At 51.4% G+C, this 20,835-nt stretch overlaps 1 pseudogene across 1 annotated transcript in view; it reads right to left on the reverse strand.

The window, feature by feature from the left end:
- The window catches only part of LOC144806116 (uncharacterized), an 82,389-nt pseudogene that overhangs the window by 38,064 nt on the left and 23,490 nt on the right, over positions 1 to 20,835 (reverse strand). Inside the window, exon 2 of the transcript XR_013605697.1 lies at positions 13,971 to 14,062. The product of XR_013605697.1 is annotated as an uncharacterized LOC144806116 (transcript). The remainder of the gene's footprint in view (positions 1 to 13,970; positions 14,063 to 20,835) is intronic.

Here is a 20,835-nt window from a genome sequence, read left to right on the forward strand (position 1 = left end):
CTCAAGGACCCGCGACAGGCAAGGGCCCCAAACCCAAGGAGGCGACATCAAAATAACCAATCACTAACCAACCTGGTTTTGCAAGGGGGTTCCCATGAGGTTTTGGCCCGGGGCTCGGCGGCCATCTAGGGAAACCTACCTAACCCACATATTTCTGAAAACTAGACACCCGGGGGAGTCCATCAAGGTATGGCATGCGTGGGTCCCCCAAGGTTTTCCTACCCAGAATTCCTTGCAAACCTTAAATTTATGTTAAAAAACCACTTTTTCATACATTTTTGCGTGGGATCTCCGTGCCGGCACAAATGTCCTACCGCCCAGCGTTCCCCTTGTTCACCCGAGTAAACTGATACCTCATTTGTGTGGGTGGGCCAAAGGCCTGTGACTAAGGTGACGTGCTTAATTTGTCAAACCCAAACCTTACCATTTTTAAAAATTCATTTTTAGCCTGTTCTGCTTTGGGGTACCCACACAAGTGAGGTATCATTTTACTCGGGAGAACAAGGGGAACACTGGGCTGTAGGGCATTTGTGCCGGCACGGAGATCCCACGCAAAAATGTATGAAAAAGCGTTTTTTAACCTAATTTTAAGGTTTGCAGGGTATTCTGGGTATGAAAATCGTGGGAGACCCACGCATGCCATACCTTGCAGGACTCCCCCGGGTGTCTAGTTTCCAGAAATGTGTGGGTAAGGTAGGTTTCCCTAGATGGCCGCCGAGCCCCGGGCCAAAAGTTCATGGGAACCCCCTTGCAAAACCAGGTTGGTTAATGATAGGTTATTTTGATGTCGCCTCCTTAGGTTTGGGGCCCTTGCCTGTCGCGGGTCCTTGAGCCACCCACGCAAGTGAGGTACCATTTTTTTCGGGAGACCAGGGGGAACGCTGGGTGGGTGCACATTTGTTGATCCACATAGATTCCACAACTTTCCACCACAGAAATGTGAGAAAAATGCATATTTTTTTCAAATTTCTTTACTTTGCAAGGCATTCTGGGTAACAGAACCTTGTGGGAGTCAGTTGAGTCATCCCATCTTGAATTCCCCTGGGTGTCTTGTTTTCATAAATGTATAGGTTTGCTTGGTTTCCCTAGGTGCCGGCAGAGCTAGGGTTCAAAAACGACAGGTAGGCACTTTGCCAAAAAAGGGCCAGTTTTCACTGCGAAATTGAGTTGCGACCATGTAGCGTTTTGCGCCGTTTCCTGTCTCAGGCACTAGGCAGACCCAGGCAAGTGAGGTATCATTTTTCTCATAAGACTTTGGGGAACGCAGGGTGGGTGGAATTTTGTTGATCCACACAGATTCCAGAACTTTCCACCACAGAAATGTAAGGAAAATGCATTTTTCCCACATTTTTTAGGTTTGCAAGGGATTCTGGGTAACAGAACCTGGTGGGAGGCAGTCGAGTCACCCCATCCTGAAATCCCCTGGGTGTCTAGTTTTCAGAAATGTATAGGTTTGCTAGGTTTCCCTAGGTGCCGGCAGAGCTAAGGTTAAAAAACTACAGGTAGGTACTTTGCCAAAAAAGGGCCAGTTTTCACTGCGAAATTGAGGTTTAACCACGTTGCGTTTTGCGCCGTTTCATGTCGCAGGCACTAGGCAGACCCAGGCAAGTGAGGTATCATTTTTCTCATAAGACTTTGGGGAACGCGGGGTGGGTGGAATTTTGTTGATCCACGCAGATTCCAGAACTTTCCACCACAGAAATGTGAGGAAAATGCGTTTTGTTTCCCCATTTTTTAGGTTTGCAAGTGATTCTAGGTAACAGAACCTGGTGGGAGGCAGTCAAGTCACCCCATCCGGAATTCATCTGGGTGTCCAGTTTTCAAAAATGTATAGGTTTGCTAGGTTTCCCTACGTGCCGGCCGAGCTAGGGTACAAAAACTACAGCTAGGCACTCTGCCAAAAAAGGCATCAACATTTAGTGCAAAATTGAGGTGCGAGCACCTTGCGTTTTGCGCCGTTTCCTGTCGCAGGCACAAGGCCAACCCACACAAGTGAGGTACCATTTTTATCGGGAGACTTGGGGTAATTCAGATTTGTACAGAAACTGTTATTTCCTGTTGAGTTTTGATGCATTTCTGCCTTTCAAATGAAAGACATTGTGTAAAAAAGAAGACTTTTTGAAAAATGACCAATATTTCTCATGCTAGTATGAGTATTCCCTATTTTGAAAATGTGCAAATATGTACTGTTTCTAAACTCTACAATTTGTACCCAATTCAGAAATACATAGGTGTCTTTCATACCGATTTTTCCATGTATACATTTTCCAAGAATAAGTGCTCTATACCCGGTAAAAAAAAAAAACCACTGCAAGTTGCTGCTCAGTTTTTGGCTCTGGGTTCGTCGGGTTCTTGGTCAAGCTACAAGTAATATATATCCCCACAACCAGGAAGGTCCAACGGATGTAACGGTATATTGCCGTCAAAGAGCTGTCAAAATTACAAGAAGTTACAGGTGAAAACGTTGCGACAAAAGGCTGTTTTTTTCAACGATTTTTCAATTATTCCAATATTTAACTTAGTTTCTATAAAGAAACCTTCATGGATGTAGACAAATGACACCTTTCTGAATTCAGAATTTTGTCTACTTTTCAAAAATGTATAGCTTTCCAGGATCCACTATTGCTTTCAAACTCATTTCTACCATTACCTGGAAGGAGGTTGAAAGCACTAAAAATAGCAAAAATAGGCTATGTCCCAGAAAAATGCTAAAACTGTGTGAAAAATTTTGGTTCTCTGACAAAAGACTGTCATTCCCTAAAAGCTGAGAAAATGGTGATTTCAGCCCCACAAACCCTTTTTTGATAACAATTGCAGGGAAAAACCCAGATGCTTTTATTTGCAGCCCGTTTTTCCCATTTTATGAAAAAAACAAAATAAATCACTGTATTTTGCTTAATTTCTGGGACCCCTCCAAGGGAATCCACAAACCCTGGGTACCTTTAGAATCCCCATGATGTTGGAAGAAAAGGACGCAAAAATGACGTGGATCCCTTATGTGGTCAAAAAGTTACAAGGGCCTAAGCACGCACTACCCCAAATAGCCAAAAAAAGGCTTAGCACAGGAGGGGAAAAGGGCTAGCAGCGAAAGGGTTAATGCTTTGTGAGATAGCACACCAGCCTGGCTGCCTACTAGTTGAAAGCGGTGGTGCGTCTGAGTAGCGAGTGCATGGATGGGGCGCCAAAGCCTGTTAGCATCCTTTCACTCCTGGACCAAGCCCAGCACGCAAAACACTCTCTTAAAAATATCTCTTACGTCAAATGGCTCTTTCCAGAAGTCCTACACCTCGGCTGCCCTCCACTCTTTCATCCATAAAGGTAGGACCGGTTCTTACATTTATTCATCTGCAGCTTCCTAGCATATTCCTGCTTTCAACAGTCCTTTTCCGGGCCCAAAGCCTATGAACAAGATTTTCGAACCATGTATTTCCCATGACTTTCCATAGGTCTCTCCCCCTACTCACACTTTGAAATATCACCTGTACAAACAAGCGTGGCCACATATAATGGAACAATACTGAGGAGTGCTCATTGTTTATACAAGTTGGAGAATGCACCATAACAGTGCACGAAGATTAAAATGCCTTCTGCAACACTCACACATTCCCGATAAGTACACAGTCTCTACACAGCTTTTGCAAAGGCCCACATGCTTAGCACTGCTTTTCAAATACACACAAAATCCCATAGGTACAGCTCAACAATGTAGAATTGTTAGAAATGGGATTTCTGGTTGGCTAAGTCTGGCGCCAATACCAGGCAGAAACCACCACTCTAGTCAGGGCAAGGGAGTTACACGCCAAGATAACCCCTGCTCATCCCCTTTTGGTAGCGTGACAAGAGCAGTAAGGCGTACCCAGGAGGCAATGTAAGTTAAGTATTTTCGCACGCACCCACCAGCCACAAGATCACAGGCCCCCCACAAAAGGAACTCCACACAAGGTTATGTATAGAAATAGCCTTTGTATTATAACCAACACATTAGATAAAAACACACACTTTACAATGTGCCAACAGGCACGGGCAGAATTTACAGGGGGATTATGTACAGGACAGGGCCACATGGACCACTGTCAGGAATAAGCACTTTTAGAACTAGAATACTTGTTAGAATTAGCACTTTGTAGGAAAAATAATACTTGTAGGGATAGCACATAGAACAATAATAACTGTAGCACAAAATAGAAAATAGCGCACACAACCAGTAACCACTGGTAAAAAGTAAGTACCACCTACACAACCCTAACCACCTTAGGAAAATATCACGCAGGGAACCAGGAACTCACTAGTATCACTATACTAGGAAAAACAACCCCCTAAGCATCAACATACATTTAGGGGTATAGGCAAGCAGCTTGGTGCATGATGCATAAAAACACATTCGGAGGTATATAAGACACTTGAGGCATAAAAACATTCAGCGGTGTAGGTAAGTAATCACAGATAGCGCAAAGATCCCATAGGGCATAAACATGTACCCCACGCAAGTCCAGAAAGTCAGGGCAAGCTGCACAGGCAGCCAAAGAAGATGCACCAGGGGCCTAAAAGTAGCAGCTGCCCACTAAGTGCTGGGCAGCTGTAGAACTCCCCTGGGCCTCAGGAGCCTTGTGGCTCTAAGAACAAATGCCACCTTACTGGGGTGAGCGGCCCGCTGCCAACCGGGGCCGCTCTACCCTCCAAAATGCCCCCAATGCACGCTGAGCCTCGTGGGCTCTAAGTAACCACATGTAACCTTGGAGCCTCGTGGGCTCGAGAACTCAACTGCCCCCTTCGTTGGAGCCACGGGGCTCTAAACAAATGTGCCCGGGATGTTGGAGCCTCTCGTGGGCTCTGGATTCCAAAATCCCCCCTGAGCCTTTCAGGCTAGAAGAAAGAATGCCCCCGGTCATTGGTGCCTCAACAGGCTCGAGAGAAATGCTGCCCAACTCCGTTGGAGTCTGGGGGACTCAGCGAACAATGGCCTCCCGTGAGGTTGGAGCGACCCGCGTGTCTGTACCGGAAAGTAGAAGCAGGAGAAGGAGCCCTCACTCACCAGGTTGCTCCTCGGTGCGCTCCTCGCCGGTCTTCTGCCCCGGGGGGGGCTCTTGACAGCTTCCCTGGTGCCGCGGGCGGGGCGCTCCTTTACCGGAGCCTCGCTGGCCGGCGGCACCTCTTCTCTGACCTCAGGACGTCTTGGGAGGCGGGGTAGGCTCCCGTACTCCCTCTCCACGGTGACCTCTTCTCTTTGGCGGCAACGGCCGGCTCGGGGGCGTGTAGCTCCGACCTCGGGCAGGAACAATTCCGGGTTGCGGCGGTGAATCCCTTCAGAAAAATACGGGGTAGGCTCCTGTTTGAATGTGCAAGTCCCTGGTGGGGTGGGAACCCGTCAGGGGTTAAATGGGTACAAATACGCGGGGAAGGCCCCCGCTACCTAAGCAGAAGACAACACGGCAATGAGCGGGGTGGGTACCTGCGCCGGAATCGGCAAAATGCGGCGTGGGCAGCTGCGAAACAAAAGCGGCACCACACGGGGTAAAATGCAGGGTGGGCATGTACTCTGAAATGGCCAAAACAGGGAGATCCCCATGCCGGGGAATCCCTCGATTTAGGGATTGCAGCGTTGGGCTGCAGATGAGACCAGCAGCGCTCCTGGGCAGGGAAATCCAGCGCTGCCCAGGCGCTTTAGGGACAAAGTTTCCAAGGCAAAAAGAAGTCCAGCAAGGTCCTTAGGCGGGCAGAGGGGCAAAGGCTGGACCCAGGATTCAGCTCACAGGGACCTCCAGGCAGGAAGACAGTCCCAGTGGCGGTCCTCCTGGCGCCCAGCAGAAGCAGGCCCCCCCTCAAATTAGGATCAGGAGAAGAACCTTTTTCATGAGGTCACAGCCTCTTTTTAAACATTCAATCCCTTTGTCCTTAGGTGCAGGGTGGAGGGAAAACCAGTCACAGCTGGTTCTGGAGCACTCTGATGTGCTCAGCCCCTCTCACTATTCACTAGTCAGGCTTCGGTCATCAGTCGCACCACAGGGGGCGGAGCCAGCATTGTGTGGGGAAAGCCCACCCCTATTCAGGTCCCAGGTGCACTCCTCCCCGGCCATCAACATGCAGATCTCCCATTCACCAGTGGGGCAGACCGATCCTGACTCCTGGAGCCTGGCACCCCAGCCAGCTCCAGCCAATCACAAGCCAAACAGCCAATTCACATATTTTACTCAGACAGGCCAACTTTTAGAAGTGACATTTCCACACTAGTCACATTCACGTCGCACACATCATCGCGCAGCATTTAATCACACGAGTCCGCACATACCAAACTCAACCTTGCACTCCCCACGCATCAGGAATTACCATGGACACACATATTCCCCATGCATTCCTATGGGAGGGCAGGCCATCCTCACACACGCACTCAGAGAGCGCACACACTTTACACTGCGCCACAGTGCTAAAGTGCGCAAAGACCAGAAATCACTATACTTATTTCAGAGTTTGTTAGACGGACCGGGAGGGTCGGCCGAGGATACGGGGAGAGGTCTCCGGGGAGAGCCGTCTCCAGTGAATCGTACAGACAAGTAACTTCCCCCCCACAGACGGACACCACACAATGATAAAGTTCAACGATACTTTATAGATAATTCTTCAAGTACGGTAGAATGGTACAAGGAGGTCTGGACTCAGGGGTCCCCTCTATTCTGGTCTCTGTTTGGGAAAAGGGTAGCGGGACAGTCTTGTTACCAAAAAGATGGAAAATAGCTCTCAATCCTCGAGCTCGGTGGTGTAGATGAACGGGCCGCGGCGGAGCCAGCAGGTCCCGAGATGGATGAAGGAAGACGACGGTCCGCGGCAGAGCCAGCAGGTCCCGATGAAGGTGGTCGTTACAAACGGTCCGCGGCCACGCCAGCAGGTCCCGACGATGATGAAGGATAGGGTGGTTCCCAAAGCCGCGGCAGCGCCAGCAGGCAAGACGAGGGTGCACAAGACAGAGCTACGGCAGCGCCAGTAGTCCGTCAAGGATGAGTTCTTCTTTGCGTCTCTCGACTCCAAGATACAACTGCCGTCCTGCTCTGGAGCTGCCCCAGTTATAGGGCTGGTGTGCTTTGATGTCCGGACCCTCGCACTTGGAGGTCGGGAGGTCCGGGATGAGGCGGTTCAGACACCCAGCAGGGGGGTGGAGCCAGCGCCCGGAGAGGCGATGGGCGAGCGGCACTTGGTGGGGGAGAGCCATCGACACCTCCTGCTCCCATTGACTGACCAAGTAGCCCGCTCACCTCCTGGGTGGATGTTGGTGCCGGAATGTCTGAGGCCTGGCCGGGCCCAGGGTTGAGGTCGATCGGGGGCCAGGCGGCCTCGTGGTGGAGTGTCCAAGATGGCGCCCAGGATGGGCGCGCAGGCCGGTAGTGGGTCGGCCTACGCGGTCAACAGGTTCGAGTGTAGGGGTCCCCGCGGGGACGGTGGACGTGCAATGGTGGTGTGTGGTACTTGCGTGGCTGGTTCGGGCCTGGTTGGGCCGGGGGAGAGCGGCCCTTCATGTGGCCTGTCCAACATGCGTCCCCCCCAGCTGAAGGCGGGGAGAGTTACCCATTCTCTTGGGGACTCTTCTCGTCGAGGCGGAAGAACCGGGACAGGCCATCTGCGTTGGCGTGATCGGGCCCAGGCCGATGTTCAACTGTGAAGTCCATCCCTTGTAGGGAGATGGACCAGCGTAGTAACTTCGGGTTTTCCCCCCGCATCTGCATCAGCCACTGCAGGGGTCGGTGGTCGGTCTGTACCCGAAAGGGTGTGCCAAAAAGGTAGGGCCGGAGCTTCTTGAGGGCCCATACCACCGCGAAGGCCTCCCTCTCTATGGTGCTCCAGCGTTGTTCCCGTGGTAGGAGTCGCCGGCTGATGAAGGCCACCGGCTGGTCATGGCCTTCGGTGTTCACTTGGGACAGGACTGCCCCAATGCCATGGTCGGAGGCATCCGTCTGGACGATGAACTCCCGGCTGTAGTCGGGGGCCTGGAGCACAGGGGCGGAGCACATGGCGGCTTTCAATTGTTCAAATGCAGCTTGACACTCTGGGGTCCAGTTGACTTTCTGGGGCTGATTTTTTGACGTGAGCTCTGTGAGGGGCCTCACGATAGTACCATAGTCTTTCACGAACCTTCGGTAATAGCCCGTGAGGCCCAGGAAGGCTCGCACCTCGGTCTGGGTAGTGGGGGGCTGCCAGGACTGGATGGCGGCAATTTTTAGCTGCAGAGGGGCCACCAGGCCGCTTCCCACCTGGTGCCCGAGGTAGGTTACAGACCCTTGCCCAATTTGACATTTGCTGGCCTTGATCGTGAGGCCAGCTTGCTGAAGGGCGTGCAGTACTGCTCGGAGGTGGTGGAGGTGCTCGGACCACTGGTTGCTGTATACAGCGATGTCGTCTAAGTAGGCGGCGCTGAATCCTTCGAGCCCCGCCAGGACCTGATTGACGAGCCGTTGGAACGTTGCTGGGGCATTCTTCATGCCGAAGGGCATGACGGTGAAATGGTAATGGCCATCGGGCGTGGAAAAGGCAGAACGTTCTTGTGCCCGGGGTGTGAGGCCGATTTGCCAGTAGCCCGCCGTCAGGTCGAAGATACTGAGGTAGCGGGCAGCTCCCATGCGGTCGATTAGTTCATCGGCCCGGGGGATGGGATGTGCGTCTGTCCTGGTGACCGCATTCAAGCCCCGGTAGTCGACACAGAACCGGAGTTCTGGTGTGGTGCCGGGGGCAGCTGCTTTGGGGACCAGTACTACAGGGCTGGCCCAGGGGCTGTCTGAGGGCTCGATGACCCCGAGCGTGAGCATTTTGGCTACTTCCTCCTGGATGCAGGCCCGTACCCGATCTGGCACGCGGTAGGCCCGGTGGCGGATAGGGGGGCTGTCCCCCGTGTCCACATCGTGCGTACACCAGGAAGTGACACCTGGGGTGAGGGAGAACAGGCTGGCGAATTGTGACAGGAGAACTTGGCACTCCTGGTGTTGCTCTCGGGTGAGGGCCTCTGAGAGTCGGACCCCATCTACGGAACCGTCTTTCTCCCGCGTTCGTAGGAGGTCCGGGAGGGGCTCGGAGTCCTCTTCAGCCCCATTGTCTGTGGCCATCAGGAGGCTGAGTTCTGTCCGTACAAAGTGCGGTTTCAGTCTGTTAGCGTGGAGGACCCGGAGGGGGTTCCGGGAGGATTCCAAGTCGATGAGATAGGTAGCCGGACCCTTGCGCTCGACCACTTTGAAGGGCCCTGTCCACTTGTCTTGTAGGGCGCAGGGCTCGGTGGGGGACATCACCCATACCTGTTGCCCAGGTTCAAATTCGATGGAGGAGGCATTCCGGTCATACCACCTTTTCATGTCCTCCTGACTGGCCTCTAGGTTGGCTTTTGCTAGTTCTCGGAATCGCCGGGTCTGGTTGCGGAGTGTTAGGAGGTAGCGGAAAACATCTGGTGGGTTCTTTAGAGGGGGCATCTCCCAGCCTTCCTTAACTAGGCTGAGCGGCCCGCGCACGGGGTGTCCATATAGCAGTTCAAATGGGCTGAAGCCCAGGGACTTCTGGGGAACCTCTCGATATGCGAAGAGAAGGCACGGCAACAGTACATCCCACTGGCGACGGAGGGGCTCTTCCAACCCCCCGATCATCCCTTTGAGCGTGCGGTTGAACCGCTCAACGAGTCCGTTTCCTTGAGGGTGATAGGGGGTCGTGAACCGGTAGGTAACCCCGCACTGTTGCCAGAGAGATTTCATATATTTCGAAATAAAGTTCGTGCCTCTGTCACTGACGACCTCCCGGGGGAAGCCCACCCGGGAGAAGATCCCCATCAGAGCCCGGCCGACTACCGGGGCCGTCACAGTCCGCAGGGGAACAGCCTCCGGGTAGCGGGTGGCGTGGTCCACTAGCACCAGGATGAATCGATGGCCTTGTTTTGTGCGCGGGTCCAGGGGCCCTACGATATCGATTCCGACCCTCTCGAACGGGGTGGTGACCACGGGAAAAGGTTGCAGGGGGGCTTTCAGTTTGCGGCCGCTCTTCCCACTGGCTTGGCACGTGGGGCAAGATCGGCAATGCTGGTGTACATTGTCCCTCATTTTGGGCCAGAAGAAGTGGGTCACCAGGCGGCTATAGGTTTTGTCTTGACCCAAGTGTCCTGCCAGGGGGACATCGTGGGCCAGGTTTAGCAGAAAGTCTCTAAAACGGAGGGGCACCACTAGGACTCGGCTGGCCCCTAGCTCCGCGATTCTTTGCTCACTGTACAGCAGATCATTGTCCCAGTAGACCCAGTGAGTTCCGGAGGTATCCCCTGCGCTTTGGGCTAGCGCTTGCTGGCGGAGTCCCTCGAGGGAGGGACAGGTCTTTTGTTCTTGGCGAAATTGTTCTTGCGTGGGCCCCCCCTCTTGAGGCCACTGGTCGAGGTTAGCGAGGTCTGGAGGTTGAGCTGGTTCGGGGGGGACGTCACGGTCGGTGGTTTCGGCGGGGGCGACCGGAGGCGGTGGCGCCGGCCATTCGAGTTCCTCTGGGCGGGTGTTGGCACGGGCGGTCATGGACCGGGTGGTGACGCACGCCCAGTCCGGGACGCCCAGCATCCCCAGGTGCTCTTTTCGTTCGACTGCTGCCCATGGAGAGCTTTCCAGGTCATTACCCAGGAGGCAGTCTACGGGGGCATCATCTCGGACCGTCACCTTCAACATGCCGGAGACCCCTCCCCATTCGAAGGGGACGCAGGCCATCCGACACAGACTTTCTGAGTTATCGGCTGAACGTACAGGGCAGAGAATGTTTGGTAAGTATTGTTCGGGGGTCACCAGGTGACAGCGGACGGCTGTTACACTGGCCCCAGTGTCACGAAGGGCTTCAGCCCGGCGTCCATTGATGCCCACCCATTGGCTGTACTTCTGGGTATTAGCGGGTAGGGGGACCCGCGGGACCATGTCTCTCCCCCCTAGGCAGGCGAGAGCCATGGCGGCTGGCTCCCATTCTTGGTGTTCCTGTTCATATTCTTCTTGTTCCTCTGAGATCCGTTCCTCCCCCAGAGCAGCAGCGGCTACTTGGCGGGGTCTTGGGCTCTGGTACTGGGGGCAGTTTGGGTCGTTTGCATAGTGTCCGACTCGTTGACATCGATGGCAGGTAACATTGGTTCGATGTCCCGGTCGCGCTGGGGTGCTGCCCCGGTTGGCCGGGGGGGTGGGGCTGGTAGTGGGGGTGACCGGAGCGTTGCTTCTTCCGCGTCCTTGGCCTCCACCTCCTCGGGGACGGTGCTGACCATTGTTGTTCCGGTTCTGTTCGGAGGACCCATTTCGACTCACTCTGGTGATCTCCCACCGGTCTGCTTCAGCTGCGAGCTGCCGGGGATCCGTTAACTTGCTGTCGAGGAGGTGCTGGCGAAGTTCAATGAAGCAATTGTTCGACAGATGCTCCCATACCATAAGATTGAACAGTTGTTCGTAGGTTGTGACCTTGCTTCCTTTGATCCAGCCCTCGAAGGCTCGGCTAAAGTAATTGACATAGTCCACCCAAGTTGTACCTGGGATGCGGGTGCAGTCTCGGAACCTCTGACGGTACATCTCGGGTGTGAGGCCATAGCGAGTGAGGAGTGCAGCTTTCATATGGTCATAGGAGGTCATCTGCTGGTCCGGGAGTTGCAGCAGGGCGTCGCGGCCCTCATTGAGGAATCTCCCCCACAGACCGGCCCCCCAATCGCTTCTATCGATCCGGTGCGCAGTCATAGCGATTTCATAGGCCTTAAACCATTGCTGGATGTCGTCCTCTCGGAAGTATTCTCGAACGACATCCTTGGGGATGTGTACCTTCTTCTCTGTTGCCCCTGGAGTGTGGGGTTGCTCGGGCACCCCTGTTTCTTTATTCTGTTTGCGTAGGTCGATTTCAGCTAATTTCCGCTCATGTTCATATGCCAGTTTCTTTTCCTCGAGCTCCCTTTGTCTCTGTTTCTCCTCTCTTTCTTCTCGGAGACGCAGGTGCTCTAAGTTGATTTTCTGTTCGGCCAACTTTAGTTCAACGTCCATTTTGAGCCGGGCCATTTCCAGCTCGTGTAGTCGGGTTCTTTCTCGTTCCTGGATCTCGTCTGGCGAGAGACCCGTTCTTCGTTCTTCAGGGGCCATGGGGGTTTGTGCTGCGATGTCTGGATCGGGGGTTCCGGCAGCCCCGGTTTCCGCCCAAGATTCCAGGGCCTGCTTAAAGTCATCTTTGGTATTTAGTCCGGTGGTAGCGATACCTAATTCGATACAGAACTGTTTAAGTTCACGATGGCTGTACTCGCCCAATTTCTCCATCTGGAATTTCTCCGTTGATCCGCTGTCTTTAGTTGACATCGTGATTCGTCGTGGGGTGAGCTACTCTCTGTACGGTTTATGCGGTGATTCGGATCCCGTCGCTGGCCACCAATGTTAGACGGACCGGGAGGGTCGGCCGAGGATACGGGGAGAGGTCTCCGGGGAGAGCCGTCTCCAGTGAATCGTACAGACAAGTAACTTCCCCCCCACAGACGGACACCACACAATGATAAAGTTCAACGATACTTTATAGATAATTCTTCAAGTACGGTAGAATGGTACAAGGAGGTCTGGACTCAGGGGTCCCCTCTATTCTGGTCTCTGTTTGGGAAAAGGGTAGCGGGACAGTCTTGTTACCAAAAAGATGGAAAATAGCTCTCAATCCTCGAGCTCGGTGGTGTAGATGAACGGGCCGCGGCGGAGCCAGCAGGTCCCGAGATGGATGAAGGAAGACGACGGTCCGCGGCAGAGCCAGCAGGTCCCGATGAAGGTGGTCGTTACAAACGGTCCGCGGCCACGCCAGCAGGTCCCGACGATGATGAAGGATAGGGTGGTTCCCAAAGCCGCGGCAGCGCCAGCAGGCAAGACGAGGGTGCACAAGACAGAGCTACGGCAGCGCCAGTAGTCCGTCAAGGATGAGTTCTTCTTTGCGTCTCTCGACTCCAAGATACAACTGCCGTCCTGCTCTGGAGCTGCCCCAGTTATAGGGCTGGTGTGCTTTGATGTCCGGACCCTCGCACTTGGAGGTCGGGAGGTCCGGGATGAGGGGGTTCAGACACCCAGCAGGGGGGTGGAGCCAGCGCCCGGAGAGGCGATGGGCGAGCGGCACTTGGCGGGGGAGAGCCATCGACACCTCCTGCTCCCATTGACTGACCAAGTAGCCCGCTCACCTCCTGGGTGGATGTTGGTGCCGGAATGTCTGAGACCTGGCCGGGCCCAGGGTTGAGGTCGATCGGGGGCCAGGCGGCCTCGTGGTGGAGTGTCCAAGATGGCGCCCAGGATGGGCGCGCAGGCCGGTAGTGGGTCGGCCTACGCGGTCAACAGGTTCGAGTGTAGGGGTCCCCGCGGGGACGGTGGACGTGCAATGGTGGTGTGTGGTACTTGCGTGGCTGGTTCGGGCCTGGTTGGGCCGGGGGAGAGCGGCCCTTCATGTGGCCTGTCCAACAGAGTTCAAATGCAAAAAGTTCAGAGGTGAACCTGCCAGAAGGGCCAAGTCCAACAAGAATAAAATCAATTTATGGAGTGAAACACACCGGAAAATTATCTAAAGCGTGCTGCAGGCCAATAAATTTCTTGACTATTTCAGCTGGTCCTTCCAGCTTGGTGGCACCAACGTGTTCTATCTTTACAAAGGTGCTAGAGTCAACGAGTGATAGGTGAGGTAGCTAGATAGTGGATTGTTACTGCATTGTGTCCGAAGAGTCTGTAATAGCATATGTGCTAATCCCTCAGCAGCTTCTCTTCTATGACCAGGTAGAGCACGTACAGACCGGAAACAGACAGATATAATACAATTATAGCCAGGCGTATTTTGAGATAAAGAACAGAGTAGTAGGACACTGGCTTCCAATAACACAGCACTGAACACCATTTCAGGCAATCTTTAACTTTGTTTGAAGAATAAAGCAATAGGGAAATGTGTGTTAAATGCAGACCATTAACCTTTCGCCAGCATCAATCAAAATTTTATGAGATAATGAGTTGCAAACATACCTCCATCCTGCACATGCTGGGATTAGACTGTTGGAAAGAGATCAATGGGAATTGAGACAGGTTTGGAGGTGAGCAAAACACTGAAACATTACCTGAAAGAGCAAATTCAAAAAAAGAGAGTTAGGAGAAGATAGATGGATATTAGAAATGGCAATAGGGACAAACAGGAGAAGGAAATAAACTCAACATTCTGTGAATTTTTACAGAGCAAAAAAAGTAAAAATTCGTAAAAAACTGAAAAATAACACCACAATTTAGAACTCATAGAAACTGAAAGCAGAAAAGCCTCTGCACTTTGTTTTCAATGTGCATTATAAGAGAAGAGGACTAATTATGAGACTTAGTGTGCCATGATGGTGCACCAGGTGCAGTGTTCTTTACTCATGCATTCCAATGGGCTCTAGGAAGTCCAGTCTGTTTGTAACTGCGTTTAACGTGGATGCTGAGGGGTGTGGCCAAGATGGTCACCTAAGTAGATGTGCATTAAGATGCTCTGTCGCGACCAACCACAAGATGCTGAAATTTCAAGATGCACAGGAGCGATTCGCTCCAGCAACGGCACTATGACCATCATTGGGGACCCTGAAAGACTTCTCAAAGCGTTTCGAGGCCGCCTGAGCTGCCGTATCTGGATCCGGCAGTAGAGACTGGCTGGAAGGTGCCCCGCGCTGGGACCCGGGACTCAGGCGTCTGAGGCTGCTTTTCCACCGGCGGGACCATGATCCAAATTAGAGGAATGGGGGCTCCACAACACAGCCCCTTCTGCAGCAAAAACACCACAAACCCCCGGCAAGAAGGGGAACAGCTACCGCGGGGGTGGGCCGCCAAAGTCAATGGCCTACCAGACATGGTCTAGGGTGAGGCCCACCAAAATACAGGAATAGGCCCAGGCCTCGGCCCTGCAACACTGCCAAATGCCTCCCCACCACTTTCATACTGTGAGACAGCGCCCCTCACTGAGGGGGGGACACTCAGACAATACCCGATGCGAGAAACAACTGCGCAATCGGAGAGAAAGCAAATAATTCCCCCCTTATCCCCTGCACATTCTATGCGTGCAAAGCAGCCGTTCAGCAAGCTGGAGGCCCACAGAGGGAGACACACCACCAGTCCAACATAACCAGCGCCAGATAACAAGAACACAACCCCTCATATCTATACCGGGGCGCCAATACTGGAGGCAGCTACTTGAAAATAGCTCATGAACTGCACCAGCATGTGCATGCACAGGCCTGAGCCACAGCATGCTTGACTGTATGTACCCTCACCAATATTTTATTAATTGGTAAAGGTGACCGGAAGAAACAAGTCCTCACAACACACAGGGACGCTGAATACCCAACACCCCAAGATACTCGAAGAGTCATTGCCGAGGAGGGGCGAGGAGGCTTGAACCTGGCGGAAAAAGGTCCCCAACAGTCTGCAAAGCCAGGACAGTGTGTAGGATGTGCCCTCTCCACATTCTGAAGAGGTAGAATCACCCAGTAGGGAATCAGTGTCTGCACAACAACAATGGTGGCATACGCAGAGATGAGTGCAATGGCCCAAACTGCAACTTAAGGGACTTACCAAGGCCCAAGTGGCGAAGGAAAGAGCCCAGGTGGCGAGGAATGCCGAAAGACACGTGACACCTCACTCTCTCTCCTCATCCGGGTCTAAAGTCGAAAACCCGGCAGAAGACACCCCTTCTCTGACGGCCTCCCAGCAGGCAGCGGTTGGGTATGGAGGCCCGGATGTGACACCCTTCAGATGTCTGACGTCCTGCTGCGACATGCTACATACAGGTTTGCTACATGATGTATACAGCCATGTGAGCACCAGCCAGGGTAGACCCACCGTCCCTGCCTCACAGCTATCATATATATCACACCGGGGCCATGAATGTCTATACTGGGAGGCACACCAAGACTATCTCGCAGTCCTTGCCCTCCCACTCACACTGTGTGACTGTTACAGAGCTATTATCTGAAGTTTTTCACTGTATTTCTCCTTGTATTGCTTATATTCACTCAAGCTAAAGTTTAACTGTGTTGCAGCTAGGTGCAGATGGCCGGCTACTAATTGGCGCTGAGGCCTGGGAGTGGGAGTGGGAGTTGGGGAATATTATCCGTTGCAACGATGCCCATTACTACGAACGGACACTATCACCCCTACATAAGGAAGGGCACACACATTCATGGGTGGACGGTGGGCACAACATCGATGCAGAGGGACACGGACGCTTACTCCACACCAGCCCTACTTAAATGAATGCACAGAGCGCCCCTATCACACTATTGATGTATATGGAATGTACGTGGGCTGGCGGGATGTACTCAGCGCCACCAGGTATACCAATACCTATGGAGGAGAGGGATTACTATCTCATCATCTGAACACACAAACACTCGCCTCCATGTGCAAGAGATGGAGAGGCACGATAGTGGGGACCACATACTCCACATACGCAAGAAGTGCCTTGAAATGGGTGGCACACAGAACTGCAATGGAGGTACAACACACCTGCACTGACCCAAAAGGACACTATGCGATACTAGAGGGGATACAGGACGGCCAGCCAATAGCACTGATCTAATTATATGCCCCTAATGTTGGCCAAGACCAGTTTCTGCAATCATTGACACCAGCCTTACTACCCCTCAGCACCAACATGCGGCTGCAAGACGACACACAAAAGAACCTCACAAGTACTAACTCTCCAGGCTGGCAAAAGAATTTAACAGTGAAATAAAAGAAATCCCATGGGGTAAATTTCTAGTATCTAGTAGATATCAACCTCTAGTTTACAATCTATACACTATCACGTTCACCACTTTCACTCTGAATTCACCCAGAAAGTATTTGTGCATTTATAACTGGAGGACAAATTGTGCCACGTATAACTGGAAAACAACTATAGAGAATAAAAGTTGCACCACATTTATTTGATTACACGCAATGTTGAATTTATCAGATTAAAAGAGCTGAACACTCAGCTCAACATGTCAAAAGTTTAAAAAGTCAACACAAGATAAAACAGTTAAATTCAATACAATAAAAAAACAATGCAATATTAAAGAGTTGCAGCAACAGACCAATACAATTAGTCTTGAAGAATTTACACATCTATTATCAAAAAGATATTACTGGCATTGAGAGATAACCGCATTTCTCCTTATTCAAACAATGCTGAATAGATGGATTGTGTATGTTGTTGGGGCGTCTACGCGTTTCGATGGTTTCTTAGTTTGGAGTGGTGTGGCTCACTGGTTAGAGGCGGCAGACCCGGAAGCAGGGAACGGCCCGGGACCAGGGTTCAATTCCCGACGCGGCAGGGTCGTGGACCAGGGTCAACGGACTTGATAATTCTCGCCTCGGTGCCTACTCTAACCAGGGATCACACTCGGCAACTCTGGGCATTGAGCTTGCCTCATCTCTACAACGGCCTCACACAGACGCCGGGGATGCCTGGTTTCACCTTGGAGATACCCAGAAGGGACCATCTCACAGGGAAACCCAGGGCGGGTTCCCCAGCGGTCTTCAGCGCCAGGACGCCCCCGGGCAACAGTGCGCTTTACAAATCCCAACACACACATTTAGTTTATTCCATATTTATCAAGACCAGTATAGCTCGCTTTAAATATTTGTATCAAATGTCCACCTTTAGAACAAACGGTTAATTGTTCATGTGGCACTTCTATCCCAATTAGGTATAGGCAAGGCGTTGTAAGTATGCTCGTATTCCAATCAAATTTGGTTTCAGGCTTAAGTCTATATTTGGCACCTCTATCGCTTGGTTCACTGAGGCATTCCAAGTATTAAAGATCTCCTTCCAAATAGGAGAAAAAAATTTCACTTGTACGGAGGTCGTCTTTTATTTCTCCCGTTTTTTGGCCAATCATTTGTTTACTCAAGTCGTTTGTTGGTTCTATTTGTGAACGGGGCTCAACCACCGTCAATGCGGTCCGGGACACAGCGCCGTACGTCCGCTTGGCTCCTCTCTGTTGCAACAGACAGGAGCCAAGCGGACAAAAAGCATATAACCAATTCACAAAAGTGAACTTTTTCAATGAAAACATTAGGCAATGAGAGAGCTGATGATTTTGGGGTCCCCCCTATCCTAGGGGGAGGACCAAACAGATGCCTTGAACACAAAGAGCATAAACAAAAAGCACATTTTGTTGAACTTCCGTGGTGGTCAAATGCAAAGCATTGAAATGATTCTTACATCAAGCCACAGTTCCACTGGTCGTTACTAGATGTCCCTCACGTGTCAAATGCAAAACCATTGAAACCATTTCATCAAGCATTTGCATTTGACTCGTGAGGGACATCTAGTAACCACCAGTTGAACTGCAGCTGTTTGTAGAATTATTTTGATATTGGATATTATATAATATTCACTGCCCACTGCTAATCTCATCCCACAATGCTTTGCAGGGCCTTTGGTTGGGATTGTTTTTTTGCCAATAACTGATCTTGGGGTGGTCCTAAGAGGATGGGACCACCACCAAATCATTCAAGGTACTCCCTCTGGGTTAGGGAGGATCCAAAAATCACCACCTGTCTCACTGCTTGCTAATTTTTCCGTTTCACTTTTGTGAAAGTACTATATGCTCTTTAGCATATAAAAATAGAGATACTTATTTTATCATAACTGGCACTGTGCAGTATGCCATTTGCAATTATTTTGCAATTCTTTCACAGTGCAGACAAGTACACAGTGTCATCAGCTACGCTATTGTAGAGAAGTGTGGCTCAATGGTTAGAGCGGCAGACCCTGATGCAGTGGTCTGGCCCGGGACCTGATAAGTCTTGCCTTGGTGCCTATTCTAATCATGGGTCCCACGCTGCAACTCTGGGCAATAGCTTGCTTAATCTCCACAACGGCCCCAACAACGCTAGGATGCCTGGCTTCACCTTGGGGGTGCCCAGGAGTGGGCACTTCACAGGGAAAGGCCTGGAAGGGTTACTCAGCGGTATTCGTACAAGCGCCGAGATGCCTCATGGTGATTCGTGCACTATACAAGTACCACTACATTACGCAGACTATGTGTACTACGTGAAGTACAAAGTATACAACGTGAAGCTATGTGTAGTGCTGCTATGCAAACTACACCCAGGCCTATGAATATATTGTTGCTTGTGTGCCTATCCAGAATCTATTTGCTATGTTTCACCTGTGTCACTCAGGGACAGAGTCTGAGCGATTAGCGCATCTATACCTAGCCTATAACAGCACTTTGAGAACTAGGACACTTGATATCAACGGACCTATCACAATATAAAGACACTGCTTGGCGAATTTCTCAACTATGACACGTGGTGACCCAATCTACATCTCGCCATGCACTAACCAGTGTAACCACGCCATTCATTACCTAAAAATTACATGGCATGTCTAGGGTCACCTGACCCAGGTTTTGGGATATTCTTTTGAACACAAATACTCCTCCTTAATTGAATTATGACTTTATTGTAGATATTAAGCCCCGATTAAGTCTGTTATAACAAGAACAGGCTGAGACGAAACACCTGTTGGCAAAAGGGTGCATATAACTTGAAGAAAAATAAAAGAAATATTGAAACCACAACCTCACTTCGATCTCTATGTGCCTGGAGAATTTTTGTTGTTGACTACTAAATATATTCAGATGAACAGAGATAAAACAGAATTTCACGTTGTTGGTGGAATGGCATTAGCCGGGAAGTTGGAGCATTGGTTCACACCGGTTGTAGCTGAAAGGATTAAGGTTTTTACTATGTCTTTGTAGGTAAAGACAAGGTAAATTACAAGAAGCCAGCGGTCCCAAAGTAAAATACAGAAGAAAGATGGGAAGAGGCTTCTCTTGACATTTGCAATACAGAGATATAGGTCTGTGTAACACAAAGACTGGAAATTGGAATTAATCTAGATCTGGGATTAACATCAACTCCAGCACTTTCATGCTCCGTGGGGACATGGATATTCACCTCGAGGACCGTAATGACTGCAACTCAAATGCCCCCCCTCAAAAGCCTTGGGAACCTCGACCTTACTCAGTGCATCACCAGACCCACACACACTGCCGAACACTTCCTGGATGCTATCTTCTTCACACTAAGTAACACCAGGGTCAACAAAACAACGCCTATCACCTGAACTTACCACGCCATTATGAGGTTCAAGATCACCATCCTGGACCACAAGACTGGGCTTCTGCCCCCTACACACACTGCCCCAAGCATACCAGAAGCATAACAGAAGACACCGAGAACTGCAATGAATGGATCACCACCTGCACCAACACCATGGCACCCTCAAGCACAGCAACAACCTAACGGAATATGTCAAGAACTTCAATTAATGGATCACCACCTGCACCGACACCCTGGAACCCCCAAGCACAGCAGCAACCTAACGGAAGACATCAAGAACTGCAATGAATGGATCACCACCTGCACCGACACCCTGGAACCCCCAAGCACAGCAGCAACCTAACGGAAGACATCAAGAACTGCAATGAATGGATCACCACCTGCAGCAACACCCTGGACCCCTGAAGCACAGCAGCAACCAAATGGAAGACATCAAGAACTGCAATGAATGAATCACCACCAGCACCAACACCCTGGAACCCCCAAGCACAGCAGCAATCTAACGGAAGACATCAAGAACTGCAATGAATGGATCACCACCAGCACCAACACCCTGGAACCCCCAAGCACAGCAGCACGCTAACGGAAGACATCAAGAACTTCAATGAATGGATCACCACCTGCACCGACCCCCTGGACCCCCTCATGCACAACAGCAGCCTAACGGATGACGTCAAGAACTGCAATGAATGGATTACAACCTGAAGCAAGATCCTGGACCCCTCAAGCACAGCTGCAACCTAACGTA

The sequence above is a fragment of the Lissotriton helveticus genome (assembly GCF_964261635.1).
Source record: "Lissotriton helveticus chromosome 1_1 unlocalized genomic scaffold, aLisHel1.1 SUPER_1_unloc_47, whole genome shotgun sequence".
NCBI classification, from domain to species: Eukaryota; Metazoa; Chordata; class Amphibia; order Caudata; family Salamandridae; genus Lissotriton; species Lissotriton helveticus.